This window comes from Triticum aestivum, chromosome 3B (genome assembly GCF_018294505.1).
Source record: "Triticum aestivum cultivar Chinese Spring chromosome 3B, IWGSC CS RefSeq v2.1, whole genome shotgun sequence".
Taxonomy (NCBI): Eukaryota; Viridiplantae; Streptophyta; class Magnoliopsida; order Poales; family Poaceae; genus Triticum; species Triticum aestivum.
In genome coordinates this window covers 776,763,989-776,788,462 of record NC_057801.1, presented here as the reverse complement: position 1 = coordinate 776,788,462, position 24,474 = coordinate 776,763,989, and positions in this window count along the sequence as shown.

Below are 24,474 nucleotides of genomic sequence, written 5' to 3'. Positions count from 1 at the left end.
CTCCCGGACTATGAAGATACAAGATTAAAGACTCCATCCCGTGTCCGGATGGGACTTTCCTTGGCATGGAAGGCAAGCTTGGCGATACGATATGAAGATCTCCTCCCATTGTAACCGACTCTGTGTAACCCTAGCCCTCTCCGGTGTCTATATAAACCGAAGAGTTTTAGTCCATAGGACAAACAACAATCATACCATAGGCTAGCTTCTAGGGTTTAGCCACGCCGATCTCGTGGTAGATCTACTCTTGTACTACCCATATCATCAATATTAATCAAGCAGGAGTAGGGTTTTACCTCCATCGAGAGGGCCCGAACCTGGGTAAAAACATCGTGTCCATTGTCTCCTGTTACCATCCGCCTAGACGCACAGTTCGGGACCCCCTACCCGAGATCCGCCGGTTTTGACACCGACATTGGTGCTTTCATTGAGAGTTCCTCTGTGTCGTCGCCTTTAGGCCCGATGGCTTCTACACTCGTCAATCGCGACGCGGTCCAGGATGAGACTTTTCTCCCCGGACAAATCTTCGTATTCGGCGGCTTCGCACTGCGGGCCAACTCGTTTCGCCATCTGGAGCAGATCGAAAGCTACGCCCCTGGCCATCAGGTCAGGTTTGGAAGCTTAAACTACACGTCCGACATCCGCGGGGACTTGATCTTCGATGGATTCGAGCCACAATCGGGCGCGCCGCACTGTCACGATGGGCATGATTTAGCTTTGCCGCCGGACAACGCCCAGAGCGTCGCTCAGGTGTCCGCTCCGACCATTAGCTCGGAGCCCACTGCGCTAGTCGAGGACGGACGGTTGGACGCCGCCCCAGAAGCTGCAGCCTCTATGGCGATAGAGCCGGATACCAGCCTAGTCCTTCGCAAGGCCCGTGACTCCAAGGTGCCGGACTCCGCTCCGGACTCTGTAAATCCCGCACCTCTTCCGATTAAGCCCAATTGGGCTCCGGTCATGGAGTTCACCGCCGCAGACGTCTTTCAGCACTCGCCTTTTGGCGATATCCTGAATTCATTAAAGTCTCTCTCTTTGTCAGGAGAGCCCTTGCCGAACTACGGCCAACACGGTTGGGATGCAAACGACGAAGAAATTCGAAGCCCACCCACCACCCACTTCGTAGCCACTGTCGATGATTTAACCGACATGCTCGACTTTGACTCCGAAGACATCGACGGCATGGACGCCGATGAAGGAGACGATCAAGAACCAGCACCTATAGGGAACTGGAAAGCCACCTCGTCATATGACATATACATGGTGGACACCCCTAAAGCGGGGGATGGCGAGGAAAAAACAGAGGATGATCCCTCCAAGAAGCAACCCAAGCGCCGACGTCAGCGGCGCCGCTCTAAGTCCCGCCAAAGCAAAAACGGCGATTCCGGCACCGGACATAACAACACGCCGGACAGTGCCAAAGACAACCCCCTCTAGCAGGATTTAGTGCAGGAGGACGAAGGAGCCAGCCCTCATGAAAGAGCGGCCGACAGAGAGGTTGAGGACGACAATTATATGCCTCCATCCGAAGACGAGGCAAGCCTCGACGACGACGAATTCGTCGTGCCAGAGGATCCCGTCGAACAAGAGCGTTTCAAACGCAGGCTTGTGGCCACGGCAAGCAGCCTCAAGAAGAAACAGAAGCAGCTTAGAGATGACCAAGACTTGCTAGCCGACAGATGGACCGAAGTCCTGGCGGCCGAAGAGTATAAACTAGAACGCCCCTCCAAGAGCTACCCAAAGCGCAGGCTGCTACCCCAACTTGAGGAGGAAGCAACTAAACCTACATCACCAGCGTACGATGCGCCCGATCGGCCACCCCGTGGCCGCGATAGAGAGGCCTTCGGGCCCTCGACCCAAGCCGCACCCCGGCACCGCTCAAAACATACCAGAGTACGGGGAGACGCAACAGACCTGCGAGACATCTTTGAGAATAAGGCAAGGAAAACAAGATCAATCTACGGATCGCATGGGCGCCCCGCTTCACGTGACGCTAACCGTCATGCCGGACATAATAAGTACGGCCCGGCCGAATACAACAGACCAAGCTCATCCGAGCTGCGTCGTGATATAGCCCAGTAAAGGGGCGCCGCACACCAACTATGCTTCACAGACGAAGTAATGGATCATCAAATCCCCGAGGGCTTCAAACCCATAAACATCGAATCATACGATGGCACAACTGATCCTGCGGTATGGATTGAGGATTATCTCCTTCATATCCACATGGCCCGTGGTGATGATCTACACGCCATCAAATACCTCCCGCTCAAGCTTAAAGGACCAGCTCGACATTGGCTTAACAGCCTGCCAGCAGAGTCAATTAGTTGTTGGGAGGACCTAGAATCCACATTCCTTGACAACTTCCAGGGCACTTATGTGCGACCACCACACGCCGATGACCTAAGCCACATAATCTAGCAGCCAGAGGAATCAGCCAGACAATTCTGGACACGGTTCCTAACCAAGAAAAAACAAATAGTCGACTGTCCGGAAGCCGAGGCCCTTGCAGCCTTCAGGCACAACATCCGAGACGAATGGCTTGCCCGGCACCTAGGATAGGAAAAGCCCAAATCTATGGCAGCCCTCACGACACTCATGACCCGCTTTTGTGCGGGAGAAGATAGCTGGCTAGCTCGTAGCAATAATATAACCAAGAGCCCCGGCAATTAGGATACCAAGGACAACAACGGCAGGTCACGTCGCAACAAGCATAAGCGCCGCATTAACGGCGACAATACTGAAGATACGGCAGTCAATGCTGGATTCAGAGGCTCTAAACCCGGTCGGCGGAAGAAGCCATTCAAAAGAAACCCTTCGAGTCCATCCAGCTTAGACCGGATACTCGATCGCTCGTGCCAGATAAACGGCACCCCCGAACAGCCAGCCAATCACACCAATAGGGATTGTTGGGTGTTCAAGCAGGCAGGCAAGTTAAGCACCGAAACCAGAGACAAGGGGCTACATAGGGATGACGAGGAGGAGCCCCGGCCGCCGAACAATAAAGGACAGAAGGGATTTCCCCCGCAAGTTCAGACGGTGAACATGATATACGCAACCCACCTCCCCAAAAGGGAGCGGAAGCGTACTCTCAAGGATGTCTATGCGTTGGAGCCAGTCGCCCCAAAGTTCAACCCATGGTCCTCCTGCCCGATCACCTTCGATCGAAGGGACCATCCCACCAGCATCCGTCACGGCGGATTCACCGCATTGGTCCTAGACCCAATTATCGACGGATTTCACCTTACCAGAGTCCTAATGGACGGCGGCAGTAGCCTGAACCTGCTTTACCAGGACACAGTGCAAAAAATGGGCATCGATCCTTCAAGGATTAAACCCACAAAGACAACCTTCAAAGGCGTCATACCAGGTGTAGAGGCCAGTTGTACAGGCTCGGTTACACTCGAAGTGGTCTTCGGATCCCCGGATAACTTCTGGAGCGAGGAGTTAATCTTCGACATAGTCCCATTCCGCAGCGGCTATCACGCCCTGCTTGGACGAACCGCATTTGCAAAATTCAATGCGGTGCCGCACTACGCATATCTCAAGCTCAAGATGCCAGGACCTCGCGGAGTCATCACGGTAAACGGAAACACCGAACGCTCTCTCCGAACGGAGGAGCACACGGCGGCCCTGGCGGCAGAAGTACAGAGAGGCCTCTCAAGGCAGTTCTCCAAACCAGGCGTCAAACATCCGGACAACGTCAAGCGAGCCTGAAGTAACCTACAATAAATCCGGCTGGCACGTTCCGAGCAAGCATAGCAGTGCGGCCCCAACTCCAGCCCCCGCCAAATGGCGATACTGGTACCACGCGTACATAATTACGCCTTAGAGATACCATGGGCATAATGGGAGGGGCACAACTACGGCACGCCTAGAATGCGGCTCAACCGCACTAAGGGGCTCCCTATTTCGCCGTTTTCCTTTTTAGACACTTTCAGGACCCAACTATTCGGAAGGCCTTTCCGGCAATACACTCGCCGAACCCATGATGCAACAGCCAGGGAGAGAGCAAGCCACGTCAAACGTCCAGGTGGTCTTTATAACAAGTTCAATACCTGTTTTACTTACAATCCCGCAGCTTGCCCCTGGAGGGGAACATGTCAAATACTCCCATCTCTTGCTTATCGCACTTCTTGTATCGTTCTGCTTTCGCAGCAGCCCTTTTTTAATAAACAATATATAGCTCTTATCTATTATTGTACTTATCTATTTTTTATATACAAATATGTTCAGTCATGACATTCTGCAACCGTACACTTTGGTACGGACAATACACCAGGGGCTTAAAACACCCCATAACATGGTGTGAAAAGACCGAACACTCTCATGAGTGTGGCACCCCGAACTTATAGCACAATATGCATCGGCTCCGAATCATGTCTTTGGTCAATAGTTGGGTTTGCCCGGCTCCCATGTTTTGGTACCTTACGTTCCGCATTGTTGGCTAAGGTAGCGCTGGGAGAACTACTGCGATTGTGCCCCAATTGAGCTGGGTTAACACCTCAGTAGAGAAAGCTAAAACTGACCGTCATGATAGTGCGAGAGACCGGTCGCTGTTCGCAAGGTTTTTTCGAGTCCTTAAAGACTTATGCCGCTTCGAGCGAGGAACCGGACTTAACCAGCCTAGGCGTGGATAGCGCCACGAACTCGGTCTTCCGAATACTAGGGGCTTCGCCGAAATTTAAAATTATAGAATTCTATGGATAAGTGAGAGTGATAAAGCATTATAAGTCCGACGGCCTGGTTCGTTGTGCTGAACGCCTCCCTAGATGGACCCAAGAATGGGAACAAGAGCGCTCAGGTTTATCCCGAACACCATAGCACTCGTGGCATGGGGGTCGAAGCCGACGACTTGCATCTCTCAGATTTGATAAACAGCCGCACAGAAGGTAATATTTTAAATCAACAAGCATTGCTTAACGCATATGAACAAAGTTTCAGCGTACAGGATAACAAATGCGAGTCTACTCAAAAATTACATCTTTGGAGCACTCATCCGCTATACGGCGGGCACCCTTCAGAACGCCATTATAATACATCTCGGGCGTACGATACTGCTTGCCCGGCGGTGGCGCGTCCATCAAAAGCTTCTCCGCGTCTAGCTTGCCCTAGTGCACCTTAGCACGGGCAAGGGCCCGACAGGCACCTTCAATACAAACGGAGCGCTTGACGACCTCAATCCACGGACACTCGTCCACCAGCCGCCGCGCCAGACCGAAGTAGCTCCTAGGCATGACTTCTCTAGGCCACAGCCGAGCTATGAGGCCCTTCATGGCCTGTTCGGCCACCTTGTGGAGCTCGACCAGCTGCTTCAGCTGGTCACTCCGGGGCACCGGATGTTCGGCCTCAGCATACTGAGACCAGAACACTTTTTCCGTCGAGCTCCCCTCTTCAGCTCGGTAGTATGCGACGACATCAGACACACTTGGGGGAAGATCGACGAACGCTCCTGGAGAGCTCCGGATTCGCGTAAGTAGCAGATAATTAACTTTTATATTCTTGCTTTGCATAAAGAATGCCTTACCCGCCGCTATCTTCTTCATCGCCTCGATCTCCTGGAGGGCCTTCTGGGCTTCGGCCTTAGCAGTCTTGGCACTCTCAAGAGCCAAGGTGAGCTTGGACTCTCGAGTCTTTGAGTCACGTTCCAAACCCTCTTGTTTTTTCACGAGAGCCTGGAGCTCTTGCCGCACCTCCGCCACCCGCGCCTCCTGCTTCTCTCGCTCGGTGCGCTCCAAGGCCGCACTCTTTTCGGCCTTGGAGACCGCCTCCTTCAGGATCGCCACCTCGGTCGTGGCTCCTGCAACATTTACGTTGGTCCTGTTATTATTTGCAACCAAGTATTTCTATATACATTTAGAGGAGGTACTATGTACCCTCTTTATCCTCGAGCTGCTTCTTGGCACGGCCGAGCTCGCTCTCGGACCGCTCGAGGCTTTCATTCAATGCATTGACCTCCGCAGTCAGTGCGGGAGAGGTCAGCAGCACAGCCTGCATTCCCATATTGACACATTTCTAGTAGACTCCTGCGTATATCTTTTTAGATCCTCAGCTCGACTTTTCTTTCCGAACACCGAACTAAGTATCAGGGGCTACTGTCTATGTGGTAACATTTTTATATGTTTTTGAACACATACCTCAAAGCCCATTAACAGGCTTGTACAGGCTTCCGTCAGCCCGCTCTTGGCGGACTGAACCTTCTGGATCACCGCACTCATAACAGTGCGGTGTTCCTCGTCGATGGAGGCGCCGTTAAGCACCTCCAGCAAATTGTCTGGCGCCTCCGGATGGACGGGGGTCGCCAGCGTCGTAGGCTTTCCCTTCTTATGAAGGCGCCGCCTGTCGGACTCCGGAACCATTGATGGTTCCGTAGCAGTGTCCGGCCCGGGGCCGGACTTAGATCCCTCTGGGGCTTTACCCCCTTCGGGCCTGGAGTCTGGGAGATCGCCTTGCGGCGCCTCCAGGACCACCTCCTCCTGGTTTAGTCCCTTTCGGGACCCCGCCTCGGCGTCGTCCGCAGGGAGCGGGGAGGAGGCCGTCGGAAGTGAAGCGCTATTCACATCTGACGAATTCAGGGAGCCGCTCGACGAATCGCCGAGCTAAGCCCGGGGCGGGCTGCATCATTAAATTTAGCATCAGAAGGAACCATGCATCAGAGGAGCGCCATAAGTTATTCGGATATCCGGATACTTACGATTTTGCCAGGGGCTTGACCCTAGGTAGCCATTCCTCCCCGCCGTCTTCGGCATCCGAGGTGTAGTCCGACAGAGGGGTCTTCCCCTTCTTGGACCCTCCGGCCTCCCAGTTGGGGCGGCCTTCCTTTTCTTTCCTCCCCTCACGGGAGGGGGAGAGGCTTCTACTTCTTCTTCTTCCTCTTCCTCCTCCTCGTTCTCCGAGGCGGAGGGTGCTTTGGGGTCGTCGGGCGATGAATCCGACACCACTGGGCGCCGGGAACTCTTTCGGGTCCTCGTGGCCTTCTCCTTGGCCTTCTTCTCCAGCACCACGTGAGGTGTCGGAACCAGTAGCTTCGCCAAGCGTGCGTCTGCTGGGCCTTCGGCAAAGGGGCCGGACAGTCAAACTGTCCGGATGTCCTCTTCCAGTCCTGTCAAAGGAACTGGAGTTTAGATCCCACATAGAGTCACACTATGGAATTCGGGTGTCCCGTAAGGGACTAAATGTAAGCTTACATCGGAGGCTTGACGTTTGGCGCAGAATCTGCGATCCTCGGTGACGGGAGGGGAGACCTCGGAGCTCTTGAAAAGCACCTTCCAGGTGTCCTCGTGCTTCGTTTCGAAGAGCCGGGATAGAGTCTGGTGCTGGGCCGGGTCGAACTCCCACAAATTGAAGTCCCGTCGTTGACACGGGAGGATCCGGCGGAAGTGCATGACCTGGACTACGTTGACAAGATTGACCTTCTTGGTCACCAGGTCTCGGACGCAGGTTTGGAGTCCGGTCACCTCTTCTGGATTACCCCATGACAGGCCCGTCTCTTTCCAAGATGTGAGCCGGGTGGGGATGCCGGATCGAAATTCGGGGGCCGCTGCCCACTTAGGGTCACGCGGCTCGGTGATGTAGAATCACCCGATTGCCACCCTTTGATGGTTTCCACGAAGGCACCCTCGAGCCAAGTGACGTTGGCCATCTTGCCCACCATAGCACCTCCGCACTCTGCTTGTCGGCCTTTCACAACCTTCAGCTTGACGCTGAAGATCTTCAACCATAGGCCAAAGTGAGGTTGGATGCGGAAGAAGGCCTCACACACGATGATAAACGCCGAGATATTGAGGATGAAGTTCGGGCCTAGATCGTGGAAGTCTAGGCCGTAGTAGAACATGAGCCCCCGGACGAACGGGTGAAGAGGAAAACCCAGTCCGCGGAGGAAATGGGGAAGAAAAACAACCCTCTCATGGGGCCTGGGGGTGGGGATGAGTTGCCCCACATCTGGACGCCGGTGCGCAATGTTGTCAGACAGGTATCCGGCCTTCCTCAGCTTTTTGATTTGCGCCTCCGTGACGGAGGAGGCCATCCATCTACCTCCCGCTCCGGACATGATCAGAGAAGGTTGAGGTGGGAAGTGCGGGCTTTGGCGTTGGAGCTCGAGCGCGCAGGGACGAATAAGCAAAGGAGGAAGAAGGCGTGAATGGAAAGGGCGTATTCTTATCCCCTTATATGGGCGGCCAAAACTACGAGCCCCCACCGGCCTAATAAAACTCGCTTATCTCCCAAGCGCCGCGGTTAGTGGCACGGTTGGGTTACCCACGCCCGTATTGATGAGAATCCCGGAATAAGGGGACACGATCTCTGCTTTGACAAGATGTGCCAAGGAAACCGCCTCGCTAAACGCGCAGAGGTGGAACAGTAAAGTGAATAAAAGCCTGGTCGTGGCGTGATGCCACGCTGCGGAATACGTCAGCAGATTAGATTAGTGCAAAAGTTATTCTCTCTATGGTGGCATGTGGTACTTATTTTGCAGAGCCGGACACTATCCTGGTGTTCAACATCTTCTATGAAGTATTCGGAGGAAGAACCCGCCTTGCAATGCCGAAGACAACTTGCGCGCCGGACTCGTCGTCATTGAAGCCTGGTTCAGGGGCTACTGAGGGAGTCCTGGATTAGGGGGTGTCCGGATGGCCGGACTCCCGGACTATGAAGATACAAGATTGAAGACTCCGTCCCGTGTCTGGATGGGACTTTCCTTGGCGTGGAAGGCAAGCTTGGCGATACGATATGAAGATCTCCTCCCATTGTAACCGACTCTATGTAACCCTAGCCCTCTCCGGTGTCTATATAAACCGGAGAGTTTTCGTCCATAGGACGAACAACAATCATACCATAGGCTAGCTTCTAGGGTTTAGCCACTCCGATCTCGTGGTAGATCTACTCTTGTACTACTCATATCATCAATATTAATCAACCAGGAGTAGGGTTTTACCTCCATCGAGAGGGCCCGAACCTGGGTAAAAACATCGTGTCCCTTGTCTCCTGTTACCATCCGCCTAGACGCACAGTTCGGGACCCCCTACCCGAGATCCGCCGGTTTGAGACTGACACTAACCCTCTCCGGTGTCTATATAAACCGGAGAGTTTTAGTCCATAGGACGAACAACAATCATACCATAGGCTAGCTTCTAGGGTTTAGCCACTCCGATCTCGTGGTAGATCTACTCTTGTACTACCCATATCATCAATATTAATCAAGCAGGAGTAGGGTTTTACCTCTATCGAGAGGGCCCGAACCTGGGTAAAAACATCGTGTCCCTTGTCTCCTGTTACCATCCGCCTAGATGCACAGTTCGGGACCCCCTACCCGAGATCCGCCGGTTTTGACACCGACACTAACCCTCTCCGGTGTCTATATAAACCGGAGGGTTTTAGTCCGTAGGACGAACAACAATCATACCATAGGCTAGCTTCTAGGGTTTAGCCTCTCCGATCTCGTGGTAGATCTACTCTTGTACTACCCATATCATCAATATTAATGAAGCAGGAGTAGGGTTTTACCTCCATCGAGAGGGCCCGAACCTGGGTAAAAACATCACGTCCCTTGTCTCCTGTTACCATCCGCCTAGATGCACAGTTCGGGACCCCCTACCCGAGATCCGCAGGTTTTGACACCGACATTGGTGCTTTCATTGAGAGTTCCTCTGTGTCGTCACCTTTAGGCCTGATGGCTTCTTTGATCATCAACCGCGACGCGGTCCAGGGTGAGACTTTTCTCCCTGGACAGATCTTCGTATTCGGCGGCTTTGCACTGCGGGCCAATTCGCTTGGCCATCTGGAGCAGATCGAAAGCTACGCCCCTGGCCATCAGATCAGATTTGGAAGTTTGAACTACACGGCTGACATCCGCGGAGACTTGATCTTTGACGGATTCGAGCCACAGCCGAGCACGCCATACTACCACGATGGGCATGATCTAGCTCTGCCGCCGGATAGTGCCCAAAAGGATGCTCAGGTGTCCGCTCTGACCCTTAGCTCGGAGCCGACTGCGCCAACCGGGGATGGATGCTTGGACACCGTCTCGGGGGCTGCAATCTCTACGGCGATCGAGCCGAATACCAGCCTGGTCCTTTGTGAAGCTCGTGACTCCAAGGTCCCGGACTCCTTTCCGGACTCCGAATCTTCCGCACCCCTTCCGATCGAACCCAATTGGGCTCCGATCATGGAGTTCACCGCCGCGGACATCTTTCAGCACTCGCCCTTTGGCGACATCCTGAATTCACTAAAGTCTCTCTCTTTGACAGGAGAGCCTTGGCCGGACTATGGTCAGCAAGGTTGGGATGCAGACAACGAAGAAATTCGAAGCCCACCCACCACCCACTTCATAGCCACTGTCGATGATTTAACCGACATGCTCGACTTCGACTCTCAAGACATCGACGGTATGGACGCCGATGAAGGAGACGACCAAGAGCCAGCGCCTATAGGGCACTGGAAAGCCACCTCGTCATATGACATATACATGGTGGATACCCCAAAAGAAGGGGATGGCAATGGAACAACGGAGGATGACCCCTCCAAGAAACAGCCTAAGCGCTGGTGTCAGCGGCGCCGCTCTAAATCCCGCCAAAGCAAAAAACGGCGAGTCCGGCACCGGAGACAATTACACCCCGGACAATGCCGAAGACAACCCCCTCCAGCAGGATTCAGCGCAGGAGGATGGAGAAGCCAGCCCTCATGAGAGAGCGGCAGACAGAGAGGCCGAGGACGACAATTATATGCCTTCCTGCGAAGACGAGGCAAGCCTCGACGACGACGAATTTGTCATGCCTGAGGATCCCATCGAACAAGAGCGTTTCAAATGAAGGCTTATGGCCACGGCAAGCAGCCTCAAGAAAAAACAGCACCAGCTTAGAGCTGACCAAGATTTGCTAGCCGACAGATGGACTGATGGCCTGGCGGCCGAAGAGTAGAAACTCGAACGCCCCTCCAAGAGCTACCCAAAGCGCAGGCTGCTACCCCACTTAGAGGAGGAAGCAACTAAACCTACATCACCAGCCTATGATGCGGCCGATCGGCCACCCAGTGGCCGCGACAGAGAGGCCTTTCGGCCCTCAACTCAAGCCGCACCCCGGCGCCTCTCAAAAAGTACCAAGGCATGGGGAAACGCGCCAGACCTACGAGACATAATGGAGGACAAGGCCAGGCAAAAAAGATCGATCTACGGATCGCGTGGGCGCCCCACGACACGTGACGATAACCGTCACACCGGATATGGCAAATACGGCCAGGCCGAACAGGGCAGGCAAAGCTCATGTGAGCTACTTCGTGATATAGCCCAGTACAAAGGTGCCGCACACCCGCTATTCTTCACAGATGAAGTAATGGATCATCAAATCCCCGAAGGGTTTAAACCCGTAAACATCGAATCATACGATGGCACAACAGATCCTGCGGTATGGATCGGGGATTATCTCCTTCATATCCACATGGCCCGCGGTGATGATCTACACGCCATAAAATACATCCCACTCAAGGTTAAAGGACCAGCTCGGCATTGGCTTAACAACTTGCTAGCAGAGTCAATTGGTTGCTGGGACGACCTGGAATCCGCATTCCTTGACAACTTCCAGGGCACTTATGTGCGACCACCGGACGCCGATGACCTAAGCCACATAATTCAACAGCCAGAGGAATCGGCCTGACAATTCTGGACATGGTTCCTAACCAAGAAAAATCAAATAGTTGACTGTCCGGACGCAGAGGCCCTCGCGGCCTTCAAACATAATATCCGTGACGAATGGCTTGCCCGGCACCTTGGACAGGAAAAGCCGAAATCCATGGCAGCCCTCACAACACTCATGGCCCGCTTTTGCGCGGGAGAAGACAACTGGCTAGCTCGCAGTAATAACATGACAAAGAGCCCTGGTAATTCAGATACCAAGGACAACAATTGCAGGTCACGTCGCAACAAGCACAAGCGCCGCATTAACGGCGACAATACTGAGGATACGACAGTTAATGCCGGATTCAGAGGCGCTAAACCTGGTCAGCGGAAAAAGCCATTCAAAAGAAATACCCCAGGCCCGTCCAGTTTAGACCGGAAACTTGATCGCTCGTGCCATATACACGGCACCCCGGAACAACCAGCCAATCACACCAACAGGGATTGTTGGGTGTTCAAGCAGGCAGGCAAGTTAAGTGCCCAAAATAGAGACAAGGGGCTGCATAGCGATGACGAGGAGGAGCCCCGGCCGCCGAACAACAGAGGACAGAAGGGCTTCCCCCCACAAGTGCGAATGGTGAACATGATATACGCAACCCACATCCCCAAAAGGGAATGCAAGCGTGCGCTCAGGGGCGTATATGCGTTGGAGCCAGTCGCCCCAAAATTCAACCCATGGTCTTCCTGCTCGATCACTTTTGATCGAAGGGACCACCCCACTAGCATTAGTCACGGAGGATTCGCCGCATTGGTCCTAGACCCAATCATTGACGGATTTCACCTCACTAGAGTCCTCATGGACGGCGCCAGCATCCTGAACTTGCTTTATCAGGATACAGTGCGGAAAATGGGCATAGATCCCTCAAGGATTAAACCCACAAAGACGACCTTTAAAGGCGTCATACCATGTGTAGGGCCAGTTGTACAGGCTCAGTTACACTCGAAGTGGTCTTCGGATCCCCGAATAATTTCCGAAGCGAAGAGTTAATCTTCGACATAGTCTCGTTCCGCAGTGGCTATCACGCCCTACTCGGATGAACCGCATTTGCTAAGTTCAATGCAGTGCCGCACTATGCATATCTCAAGCTCAAGATGCCAGGCCCTCGCGGAGTCATTACGGTCAATGGAAACACCGAACGCTCTATCCGAACAGAGGAGCACACGGCGGCCCTCGCGGCGGAAGTACAAAGTAGCCTCTCAAGGCAATTCTCCAGTCCGGCTGTTAAACGTCCGGACACCGTCAAGCGCGCCCGGAGTAACCTACAACAAGACCGTCTGGCACGTTCCGAGCAAGCATAGCAGTGCGGCCCCAACCCCAGCCCTCGCGAGATTGCGAAACCAGTACCACGCGTACATAATTACGCTTTGGAAATACCTTGGGCATAAGGGAAGGGCCACAACCACGGCATGCCCAGAATGCGGCTCAACCGCACTAGGGGCTCCCAATTTTGTCATTTCTCTTTTCTTACTTCCAGGACTCCACTCTTCGGAAGGCCTGTCTGGCAGTACACTCGTCGAACACACGATGCAACAGCCAGGGAGATAGCAAGCCCCGTCGAAAGTCCAGGTGGTCTCTATAACGAGCTAAATACCTGTCTTATTTAAGTCTCGCAGCTTGCCCCTAGAGGGGGACATGTTAAAAAATCCCATCTCTTGCTTATCGCACTATTTGTATCGTTCTTCTTTCATAGCATCCCTTTAATAAACAATACATAGCTCTTGTCTATTATTGCATTCATCTTTCATATAAATATGTTCAGTCATGACATTATGCAACCATACACTCTGGTACGGCCAATACACCATGGGCTTCAGCACCCCAGAATACGGTGTGAGAAGACCGAACACTCTCATGAGTGCGGCACTCCGAACTTATAGCATTATATGCTTCAGCTCCAAATCATGTCTTTGGTCAATAGTTGGGTTTGCACGGGTCCCATGTTTTGGTACCTTACGTTCCGTTATATCGGCTAAGGTAGCGCTGAGAGAACGACTGCGATTGTGCCCCAGTTGAGCTGGGTTAACACCTCAGTAGAGAAAGCTAAAACTGACCTCATGATAGGGCGAGAGACCGGTCGCTGTTCGAGAGGTTTTTCGAGTCCCTAAAGACTTATGCCGCTTAGAGCGAGGAGCTGGATTTATCCGGCCTAGGCGTGGATAGCGCCCCGAACTCGGTCTTCCGAATACTAGGGGATTCGTCGAAATTTGAAATTGTAGAATTCTATGGCTAAGTGAGAGTGATAAAGCATTATAAGTCCGATTTCCTTGTTCGTTGTGCTGAGTGCCTCCCTCGAAGGACCCAAGAATGGGAACAAGAGCGCTCAGGTTTATCCCGAACACCCCAGCACTCGTGGCATGGGGGTAGAAGCCGATGATTTGCATCTCTCAGATTTAATAAACGGCCGCACAGAAGGTAATATTTTAAATTCAAAAAGTGTTGCTTAGCGCATATGAAAAAGTTTTAAGCGCACAGGATAAACACGAGCTATTTTACTCAAAAATTACATCCCTGGTACATTCATCCGCTACAAGACGGGCACCCTTCAGGACACCCTCATAATACATCTCGGGCCTGCGATGCTCCTTCCACTCCGGTGGCCCATCCTTCACCAGCTTCTCAGCATCTAGCTTGCCCCAGTGCACTTTGGCACGGGCAAGGGCCCTACGGGCACCTTCGATGCATATGGAGCGCTTGATGACTTCGAGCCATGGACAGGCATCCACCAGCCGCCGCACCAGCCCAAAGTAGCTCCCAGGCATGGCCTCCCTAGGCCACAGCCGACCCATAAGGCCCTTCATGGCCTGTTCGGCTGCCTTGTGGAGCTCGACCAGCTGCTTCATCTGGTCGCTCAGGGGCTCCGGGTGTCCGGCCTCAGCATACTGGGACCAAAACACCTTCTCTATCGATCTCCCTTCTTCGGCTCGGTAGAATACGGCAGCGGCGGACACACTGTGAGGCAGATCTGTGAATGCTCCTGGAGAGCTCCGGATTCGGGTAAGTAACACGTAATTCACTTTCACATGCTTGCTTTGCATAAAGAATTCCTTACCCGCTGCTATATTCTTCATCACCTCAATCTCCTGAAGGGCTTTTTGGGCTTCGGCCTTGGCAGACTTGGCGCATTCAAGTGCCGAGGCAAGCTCGGACTCTCGCGTCTTTGAGTCAAGCTCTAAACTCTCGTGTTTCTTCACGAGATTATCGAGCTCTTGACGCACATCCGCCACCCGCGCCTCTTGCTTTTCTCACTCAGTGCGCTCCATGGCCGCATTGTCTTTGGCCTTGGATAGCGCTTCCTTCAGGGCCGCCACCTCGGTTGTGGCCCCTGTAATATTCAAGTTGGTCGTGTCATTATTTGCAACCAGATATTTTTATATACTTACATAAGGTACTACCTACCTTCCTTGTCCTCGAGCTGCTTCTTGGCACGGCCGAGCTCGTTCTCGGACCGCTCGAGGCTTTGCTTCAATGCATCGACCTCCGCAGTCAGTGCGGCAGAGGTCAGCAGCGCAGCCTGCATTCCCATATTGACATATTTATGTTAGACTCCTGCGTATATCTTTTCAGATCCTCAATCGGGTTTTTCTTTCCGAACACCAAACTAAGCATTAGGGGCTACTGTCTATGAGGTAACATTTTTATATGTTTTAAATACATACCTCAAAGCCTATTAGGGCACAGGTTTCTGTCAGCCCGCTCTTTGCAGACTGAACCTTCTGGATCACCGCACTCATAACAGTGCGGTGCTCCTCTTCGATGGAGGCACCGTTAAGCACCTCCAGCAAATTGTCCGGCGCCTCCGGTTGGACGGAGGCCGCCGGTATCGTAGGCTTGCCCTTCTTGCGAGGGGGCCGCCTGCCGGACTCCGGAATCACTGAAGGTTCCAGAGCGGTGTCCGGCCAAGGGCCGGACTTAGATCCCTCTGGGGCTTCACCCCCTTTGGGCCTGGAGTCCGGGAGGTCGCCTTGTGGCGCCTCCAGGACCACCTCCTCCTGGTTTAGCCCCTTGTGGGACTCCATCTTGGCATCGTCCGTTGGGCGAGGGGAGGTAGCAGTTGGAAGTGAAGCGCTATTCACGACCGACGGATCCAGGGAGCCGCTCGACGAATTGCCGAGCTGAGCCTTGGGCGGACTGCATGATTAAATTCGGCGTCAGAAGACACTGTACAATAAAGGAACGCCATGAGTTTTTCTAGTCTCCGGATACTTACGATTTAGCCAGGGGCTTGGCCCTGGATGGCCACTCCTCTCCGCCGTCTTCGGCATTGGTGGCGTAGTCTGGAAGAAGGGTTCCCCTTCTTGGACCCTCCGGCCTCCCTAGTTGGGGTGGCCCTTCTTTTCTTTCCTCCCCCCGCTGGAGGGGGAGAGGCTTCTTCTTCCTCCTCCTCGTCTTCGGAGGAGGAGTGCGCTTTGGGGTCGTCGGGCGATGAGTCCGACACCACCAGGCGCCGGGAGCTCTTTTGAGTTCCCGTGGCCTTCTTCTTGGCCTTCTTCTCCGGCACCATGTGAGGTGCCGGAACCAGCAGCTTCGTCAAGTGTGCATCTGCTGGGCCTTCGGGAAAAGGGGCCGGACAGTCAAACTATTTGGACGTCCTCTTCCAGTCCTGTCAAAGGAGCGGGAGTTTAGATCCTGCATAGAGTCAAACTATGAAAATCAAGTGTCCTGTAAAGGATAAAAACAAGCTTACTTCGGTGGCTTGGCGCTTGGCGCAATAATCCACGATCCTCGGTGATGGGAGGGGGAACCTCGGAGCTCTTGAATAGCACCTTCCAGGCGTCCTCGTGCTTTGTGTCGAAGAGCCTAGACAAAGCCTAGTGTTGGGCCGGGTCGAACTCCCACAAGTTGAAGGCCCGTCGTTGACACGGGAGGATCCGGCGGAAGAGCATGGCCTGGACTACGTTGACAAGTTTAACCTTCTTGTTCACCAGGTCTTGGATGCAGGTTTGGAGTCCGGTCACCTCTTTCGGATTACCCCACAACAGGCCCGTCTCTTTCCAGGATGTGAGCCGTGTGGGGATGCCAGATTGGAATTCGGGGGCCACTGCCCATTCAGGATCACGCAACTCGGTGATGTAGAACCACCCCGATTGCCACCCCTTGATGGTCTCCATGAAGGAGCCCTCGAGCCATGTGACGTTGGGTTGCCTACCATGGCGCCTCCATACTCTGCTTGCCGGCCGCCCACGACCTTCGGCTTGACGCTGAAGATCTTCAGCCATAGGCCGAAGTGAGGCTTGATGCGGAGAAAGGCCTCACACACGACGATAAATGCCGAAATGTTGAGGATAAAGTCCGGGGCCAGATCGTGGAAATCTAGGCCGTAGTAGAACATGAGCCCCCGGACAAACGGGTGAAGAGGAAAGCCCAGTCCGCGGAGGAAATGGGGGAGGAACACCACCCTCTCATGGGGCCTAGGGGTGGGGATGAGTTGCCCCTCATCTGGGAGCCGGTGCGCGATGTCGTTAGACAAGTATCCAGCCTTCCTCAACTTCTTGATTTGCCCCTCCGTAATGGAGGAGGCCATCCACCTACCTCCTGTTCCGGACATGATTGGAGAAAGTTGAGGTGGGAAGTGCAGACTTGGGTGCTGGAGCTCGAGTGCACGAAAATAGATAAGCAGAGGAAGAAGGCGTAGATTGAAAGGGCAGATCCTTATCCCCTTATATGGGCGGCCGAAACTATGTGCCCCCACCAGCCTAGTAAAACTCGCTTATCTCCCAAGCGCCGCGATTAATGGCGCGGTTGAGTTACCCACGCCCGTATTGATGAGAATCCCGGAATAAGGGGACACGATCTCTGCTTTGAAAAGACGTGCCAAAGAAACCGCCTCGCTAAAACACGCTGAGGTGGGACAGTAAAACGATTTGAATAAAGGCTTGGCTATGGCATGATGTCACGCCACGGAATATGTCAGCATATTAGATTTGTGCAAATATTATTCTCTCTACGGTGGTATGTGGAAACTATTTTGCAGAGCCGGACACTATCCTTGTGTTCAACATCTTCTATGAAGTATTCGGAGGAGGAACCCGCCTTGCAATGCCGAAGACAATTTGCGCGCCGGACTCGTCGTCATTGAAGCCTGGTTCAGGGGCTACTGAGGGAGTCCTGGATTAGGGGGTGTCCGGATGGCCGGACTATGACCTTCGGCCGGACTCCCGGACTATGAAGATACAAGATTGAAGACTTCGTCCCGTGTCCGGATAGGACTTTCCTTAGCATGGAAGGCAAGCTTGGCGATACGATATGTAGATCTCCTCCCATTGTAACCGACTCTGTGTAACCCTAACCCTCTCCGGTGTCTATATAAACTGGAGGGTTTTAGTCCGTAGGAAGAACAACAATCATACCATAGGCCAGCTTCTAGGGTTTAGCCTCTCTGATCTCGTAGTAGATCTACTCTTGTACAACCCATATCATCAATATTAATCAAGCAGGAGTAGGGTTTTACCTCCATCGAGAGGGCCCGAACCTGGGTAAAAACATCGCGTCCCTTGTCTCTTGTTACCATCCGCCTAGACGCACAGTTTGGAACCCCCTACTCGAGATCTGCCGGTTTTGACACCGACAACCCCCCTTTAGTACCGGGTCGTAGCACCATCGGTACTAAAGACCCTCCTCTTTAGTACCGGTTGCAGCCACCACCCGGTACTAAAGGGGGTGCGCTGGCGCAGTGCGGTGCAAAAGTTTAGTCCCACCTCGCTAGTCGAGGGGCTACCGCACTGGTTTATAAGCCCCAGTGTGGTAGCTCTCCCGAGCTCCTCTCCTAATTAGGCCTACTAGGCCTACCTGTTCGGTGCTGTCATGTGGGCCTACTGGGCCTTTGCGGGCCTGCATCCTGGCCCAACAAAAAGTTGTGTTTCTAGTCGTATGCAGGCCGCTTTGGACCAGTAGGCGGGCTTTTTTATTTTCTTAATTTTTTTTGCTTTATTTATTTTTGTTTTATTTATTTTTGAGTTGTTTTTTGCTGTATTTAGAGTTTCTTTCTGAATATTTTTGCTTTAGGTGCAAAAAATTACAAACTTTTTGTTAGTGCCGGCAGTTTTCAAATTTGAATAGTTTAAATTTTGAATTATTTGAAATTTGTGTGAATCACTAGTTTGTGAATAACTTAACTTTGAAAAAAGATTTTTCAGTGATTCTTTTTTCTTATGTTTAATATTATTGTGTTTTATCATTGTATTCAATTTGGTAATGCTTAGGTTATTTAAAAAATGAAATGCCTTTGTAACATATAAGTTTTCGTCCGAAATCCTGATACTTCGAAAGAGATTGTCCATTCTGTGCACGAAGTGCATCCAGTTTTTGCCATAACCCTCTCTACTTTTTCGCACATGCTATGTGGGTGAAATTCTGATACCATGCCAACTTTCAACCTTTTCTGAGTTCATTTGAAATGCTTTTCAATTTCAGGGTCATTTAGCTGGAAAAAATTAGTAAATGCATGAAAGAATGTGTTTGCACATAAAATTTCTTCGCGTTTCAAATGCCAAAACACATAACTACCCTAACTATTACAGAGATTCCCTCCTGGGTGTGAAACACAGAAGAAAGTGATGATAGTGAAGCCGATCACATCTCGGTTCTTTGGGTGTGAAACTTTTTCTTCGCGTGTGTCCCTTTGCACCGTGGCCATGGAAAATCTTCATCATTTAACCGGATGCTCTGGTCAATATTCACTGTGAATGGAGCAATTTCATCAAACTTTTTATAATCTTCTGACATGTCTGTCTTGTCATCCACTCCCACGATGTTTCTTTTCCCTGAAAGAACTATGTGGCGCTTTGCTTCGTCGTATGATCCATTCGCTTCCTTATCTTTTCTTTTTCTCGGTCTGGTAGACATGTCTTTCACATAAAAAACCTGTGCCACATCATTGGCTAGGACGAATGGTTCTTCTGCATACGCAAGATTGTTGAGATCCACTGTTGTCATTCCTTACTGCGGGTCTTCCGTTACCCCGCCTCGTGTCATATTGACCCATTTGCACCGAAACAAAGGGACCTTCAAAGCACCTCCATAGTTAAGTTCCCATATGCCCTCTATATAACCATAATATGTTTCCTTTCCCGTGTTGGTTGTTGCATCAAAGCGGACACCACTGTTTTGGTTGGTGCTCTTCTTATCTTGGGCGATCGTGTAAAATGTATTCCCATTTATCTGGTACCCTTTGAAAGTCATTATAGTTGAAGATGGTAACTGGGACAGCGAGTACATGTCATCTTCAATATCGCTATCATGCATGGCACGTTTCTGCAACCAACCGGCAAAAGTCCTCGTTTGTTCACGTGTAATCCAGTCGTCGGACTTCTCCGGGTGTTTGGAGTGTAGAAAATTCTTGTGTTCCTCCATATACGGAGCCACCAAGGCGAAATTCTGTAGAACTGTGTAGTGTGCTTCAATGAGAGAATGCCCGTCCATACATATTATTTGATCCCCTCCTAGCTTGCCTTTTCCATCCAGACTGCCCTTATGTCGCGATTCAGGAACACCAATCGGCTTAAGGTCATGAATAAAGTCAATACAAAACTTAATGACCTCCTCATTTTCATGGCCCTTCGCGATGCTTCCTTCTGGCCTAGCACGGTTATGAACATATTTCTTCAAGACTCCCATGAACCTCTCAAAGGGGAACATATTGTGTAGAAATACAGGACCCAAAATGTTAATCTCTTCGCAAAGGTGAACTAGGACGTGCGTCATGATGTTGAAGAAGGATGGTGGGAACACCAAAGAAACTGACAAGACATTGCACCAAATCATTCTGTAACCTTGGTATGATTTCTGGATCGATTACCTTCTGAGAGATTGCATTGAGGAATGCACATAGCTTCAAAATGGCTAATCGAACGTTTTCCGGTAGAAGCCCCCTCAATGCAATCGGAAGCAGTTGTGTCATAATCACGTGTCAGTCATGAGACTTTAGGTTCTGGAACTTTTTCTCTGCCATATTTATTATTCCCTTTATATTCGACGAGAAGCCAGACGGTACCCTCATGTTGAGCAGGCATTCAAAGAAGATTTCCTTCTCTCCTTTGGTAAGAGCGTAGCTGGCCTGACCCTGATGTATGTCGTCTTTTCCGTGCATACGTTGCTGGTCCTCCCGTGCCTCTGGTGTATCTTTTGTCTTCTCATACACGCCCAAGAAGCCAAGCAGGGTCACGCAAAGATTCTTCGTCACGTGCATCACGTCGATTGCAGAGCGGACCTCTAGATCTTTCCAATAAGGCAGGTCCCAAAATATAGATTTCTTCTTCCACATGGGCGCGCATCCGTCAGCGTCCTTCAGAACAGATTATCCTCCAGGACCCTTTCCAAAGATTACCTTCAAATCCTTGACCATATCATGTACATCAACACCAATACGGTGGCGAGGCTTCGTCCGGTGATCCGCCTCACCTTTGAAATGCTTGCCTTTCTTTCTTCCAGGATGCCTGCTTGGAAGAAATCGACAATGTCCCAGGTACACATTCTTCCTACAACTCTGCAAATATATACTGTCGGTATCATCCAAATAGTGCGTGCATCCGCGGTATCCCTTGTTTGTCTGTCCTGAAAGGTAACCAAGAGCAGGTCAATCATTGATAGTCACAAACAGCAACGCCTTTAGGTCAAATTCTTCCTGTCCGTGCTCATCCCACGCACGTACACCTGTTCCATTCCACAGTTGTAATAGTTCTTCAACTAATGGCCTTAGGTACACATCAATGTCGTTGCCGGGTTGCTTAGGGCCTTGGATGAGCACTGGCATCATAATGAACTTCCGCTTCATGCACAACCAAGGAGGAAGGTTATACAAACATAGAGTCATAGGCCACGTGCTATGGTTGCTGCTCTGCTCCCCAAAAGGATTAATGCCATCTGCGCTTAGTCAAACCATACGTTCCTTGGGTCACCTGCAAACTCCTCCCTGTACTTTCTCTCGATTTTTCTCCACTGCGAACCGTCAGCGGGTACTCTCAACTTTCCGTCTTTCTTACGGTCTTCTCTGTGCCACCGCATCTCCTTCGCATGCTCTTTGTTTTGGAACAAACATTTCAACCGTGGTCTTATAGGAGCATACCACATCACCTTGGCAGGAATCTTCTTCCTGGGGCGCTCGCCCTCGACATCACTAGGGTCATCGTGACTGATCTTATAACGCAATGCACCGCATACCGGGCAAGCGTTCAAATCCTCGTACGCACCACAGTAGAGGATGCAGTCATTAGGGCATGCATGTATCTTCTGCACCTCTAACCCTAGAGGGCACACAACCTTCTTTGCTTCATACGTACTCTCGGGCAATTCGTTGTCCTTTGGAAGCATATTCTTTATCATTACCAGCAACTTTCCAAATCCCTTGCCAGATACACCATTCTCTGCCTTCCATTGCAGCAATGCTAGTCTAGTGCCCAACTTTTTTTTGTCAGCTTCGCAATTCGGGTACAACAATTTCTTGTGATCCTCTAACATGCGTTGCAACTTCTTCCTCTCCAAATCAATTGTGCAGTTTCTCTTTGCATCGGCAATGGCCCGACCTTGATCATCAGTGGGCTCATCTGATGCCTCTTCTTCAGCTTCTTCCCGCATTGCCGGCTCAGCTTCTTCCCCCATTGTTGTATCATCGTATTCAGGGAACCCATGGCCAGGATAGATGTCTTCTTCCTCTTCTTCTTCATTGTCTTCCATCATAACCCCTCTTTCTCCGTGCTTGGTCCAAACATTATAGTGGGGCATGAAACCGGACTCAAATAGGTGGACGTGAATGGTTCTTGACGTAGAGTAATTGTGACCATTCTTACAGCCAGCACATGGACAAGGCATAAAACCATCCGCCCGCTTGTTTGCCTCGGCGGCAAGCAGAAAAGTATGCACGCCATTAATGAACCCGGGAGAGCATCGGTCATCATACATCCATTGTCGGATCATATTTTCATTATACACAACACCAAATAGACCAAATTAATACAAGTTAATACATAAAGTTAATATACAACACTTAATTAAATGCAACATACAAATAACTCTCTAGTTAAAGAATTTAAATGTAACAACAAATGCGATCAAGATCACAACTAAGGTAACAATTGGTCCAGCAGCATAATGATACCAAGCCAAACTATCAATGGCATATTTTCTAATCTTTCTAATCTTCAACCGCATTTTCTCCATCTTGATCTTGTGATCATCGACGACATCGGCTACATGCAACTCCAATTCCATCTTCTCCGCGTCAATTCTTTTCAATTTTTCTTTCAAATACTCGTTTTCTCTTTCAACTAAATTTAACCTCTCGACAATAGGGTCGGTTGGAATTTCCGGTTCACATACCTCCTAGATAAAAATATCTATGTCAACTTGATGGGCATAATTTGTCATAAACACGAAATGCAACAACTAGTTTTAAAAGAGAATATACCACATCCGAATCATAACAAGGACGAGGGCCGACGGGGACGGATATCAAAACCATGGCACTATGGATAACAAACAACGTACGGGTAAGATAATTATACGAGTAACTATATATCCAAATCACACAAACATCAATTTGATAATGTAAAACATTCATGAACAAGAGCCTCACCACAAGGTGGTGCCGGAGACGGGACGGTGCGGGCGATCGACGGTGGTTACGACGGAGATTTAGAAGGCACTAAGTAAACCACACCTACATATGCAAACTAAGTGTTATTTTTGACCTCAAATTGCATATAAATCAAATACTAGCACATATAATTCCTCCCAAATTACTACACTCACAAATGAATCACTATACAAAGCATTGCAAGAGCTAATCTAGCAATGAAAGATGAAAGGACAAAATTGCTAACCTTTGTGATCATTTGAATGGATGGGGGCCTTCAAATCTTGACAAATTTTGGGCAAAATTTGTGATGAGCTTGAGGAAGAGAGGGGAAGAACAGAGGAGGTGAGGGGAAAGGGGAAGAACAAAGGAGCTCGGGTGGACGAAGGGTTTACACGAACCGGTACTGAAGGTGCTGGGGGGGCAGACTGACAACATCCTGCCACCACTCTCTTAGTACCGGTTCGTGGTACAAACCGGTACTAAAGGTTCGCCACGAACCGGTACTAATGACAGCGGCCGGCTAGCCGTTGGAACCGGCACTAATGTACACATTAGTGCCGGCTCAAAAACAAACCGGCACTAATGTGTCTCACATTAGGTCCTTTTTCTACTAGTGGTTCATTAAGAAGAGGAGAGATGGTCCAGTTTATCCGGAAAACCAGAACCCAAAACCTAACTTTCCCGGTTAATCAGAGAAAAACGAGTGAAAACCCAAGAACGAAAAACAGGAAAACGGAAAAGGAAAAAACACACTAGAGCTTGGTTTACGGACAAGACAAATACAACATCAAGGGACATCGTCTGAGCTAGACACTAGACATCAAAATGCCTAGTAACAGTATATGCCAATAGTTCAAAATGAAAACATGAATAAAACCTCGGGTTCAAGATGACAAGACGAAAGATTCATATCGGCCTTCCAACCTACAAGGAATGCCAACCACAAGTTTGACCAAACTAGCATGGAACTGCTGCAAGGTAGCACCACACCACCTTGGTGACGCACTTCTCTATTTTCCTCGGATACATAAACCATCATATTTAAGCACCATGATGTTGAGATTTTCTATTGTGTAGATGGTATGTGGATTTCGCTTTGGAGTGAATTGAGACATAGATAAGATTTACAACCTAGTACGGAAGAAGAAAGTAAAAATAAGCTACAAAGAAGAAAGATCAAACAGAAAAGACATCATTTGCAATCTTTAAGGCCACCTGCAAATGCGAGGTGCGAGAGGTGGT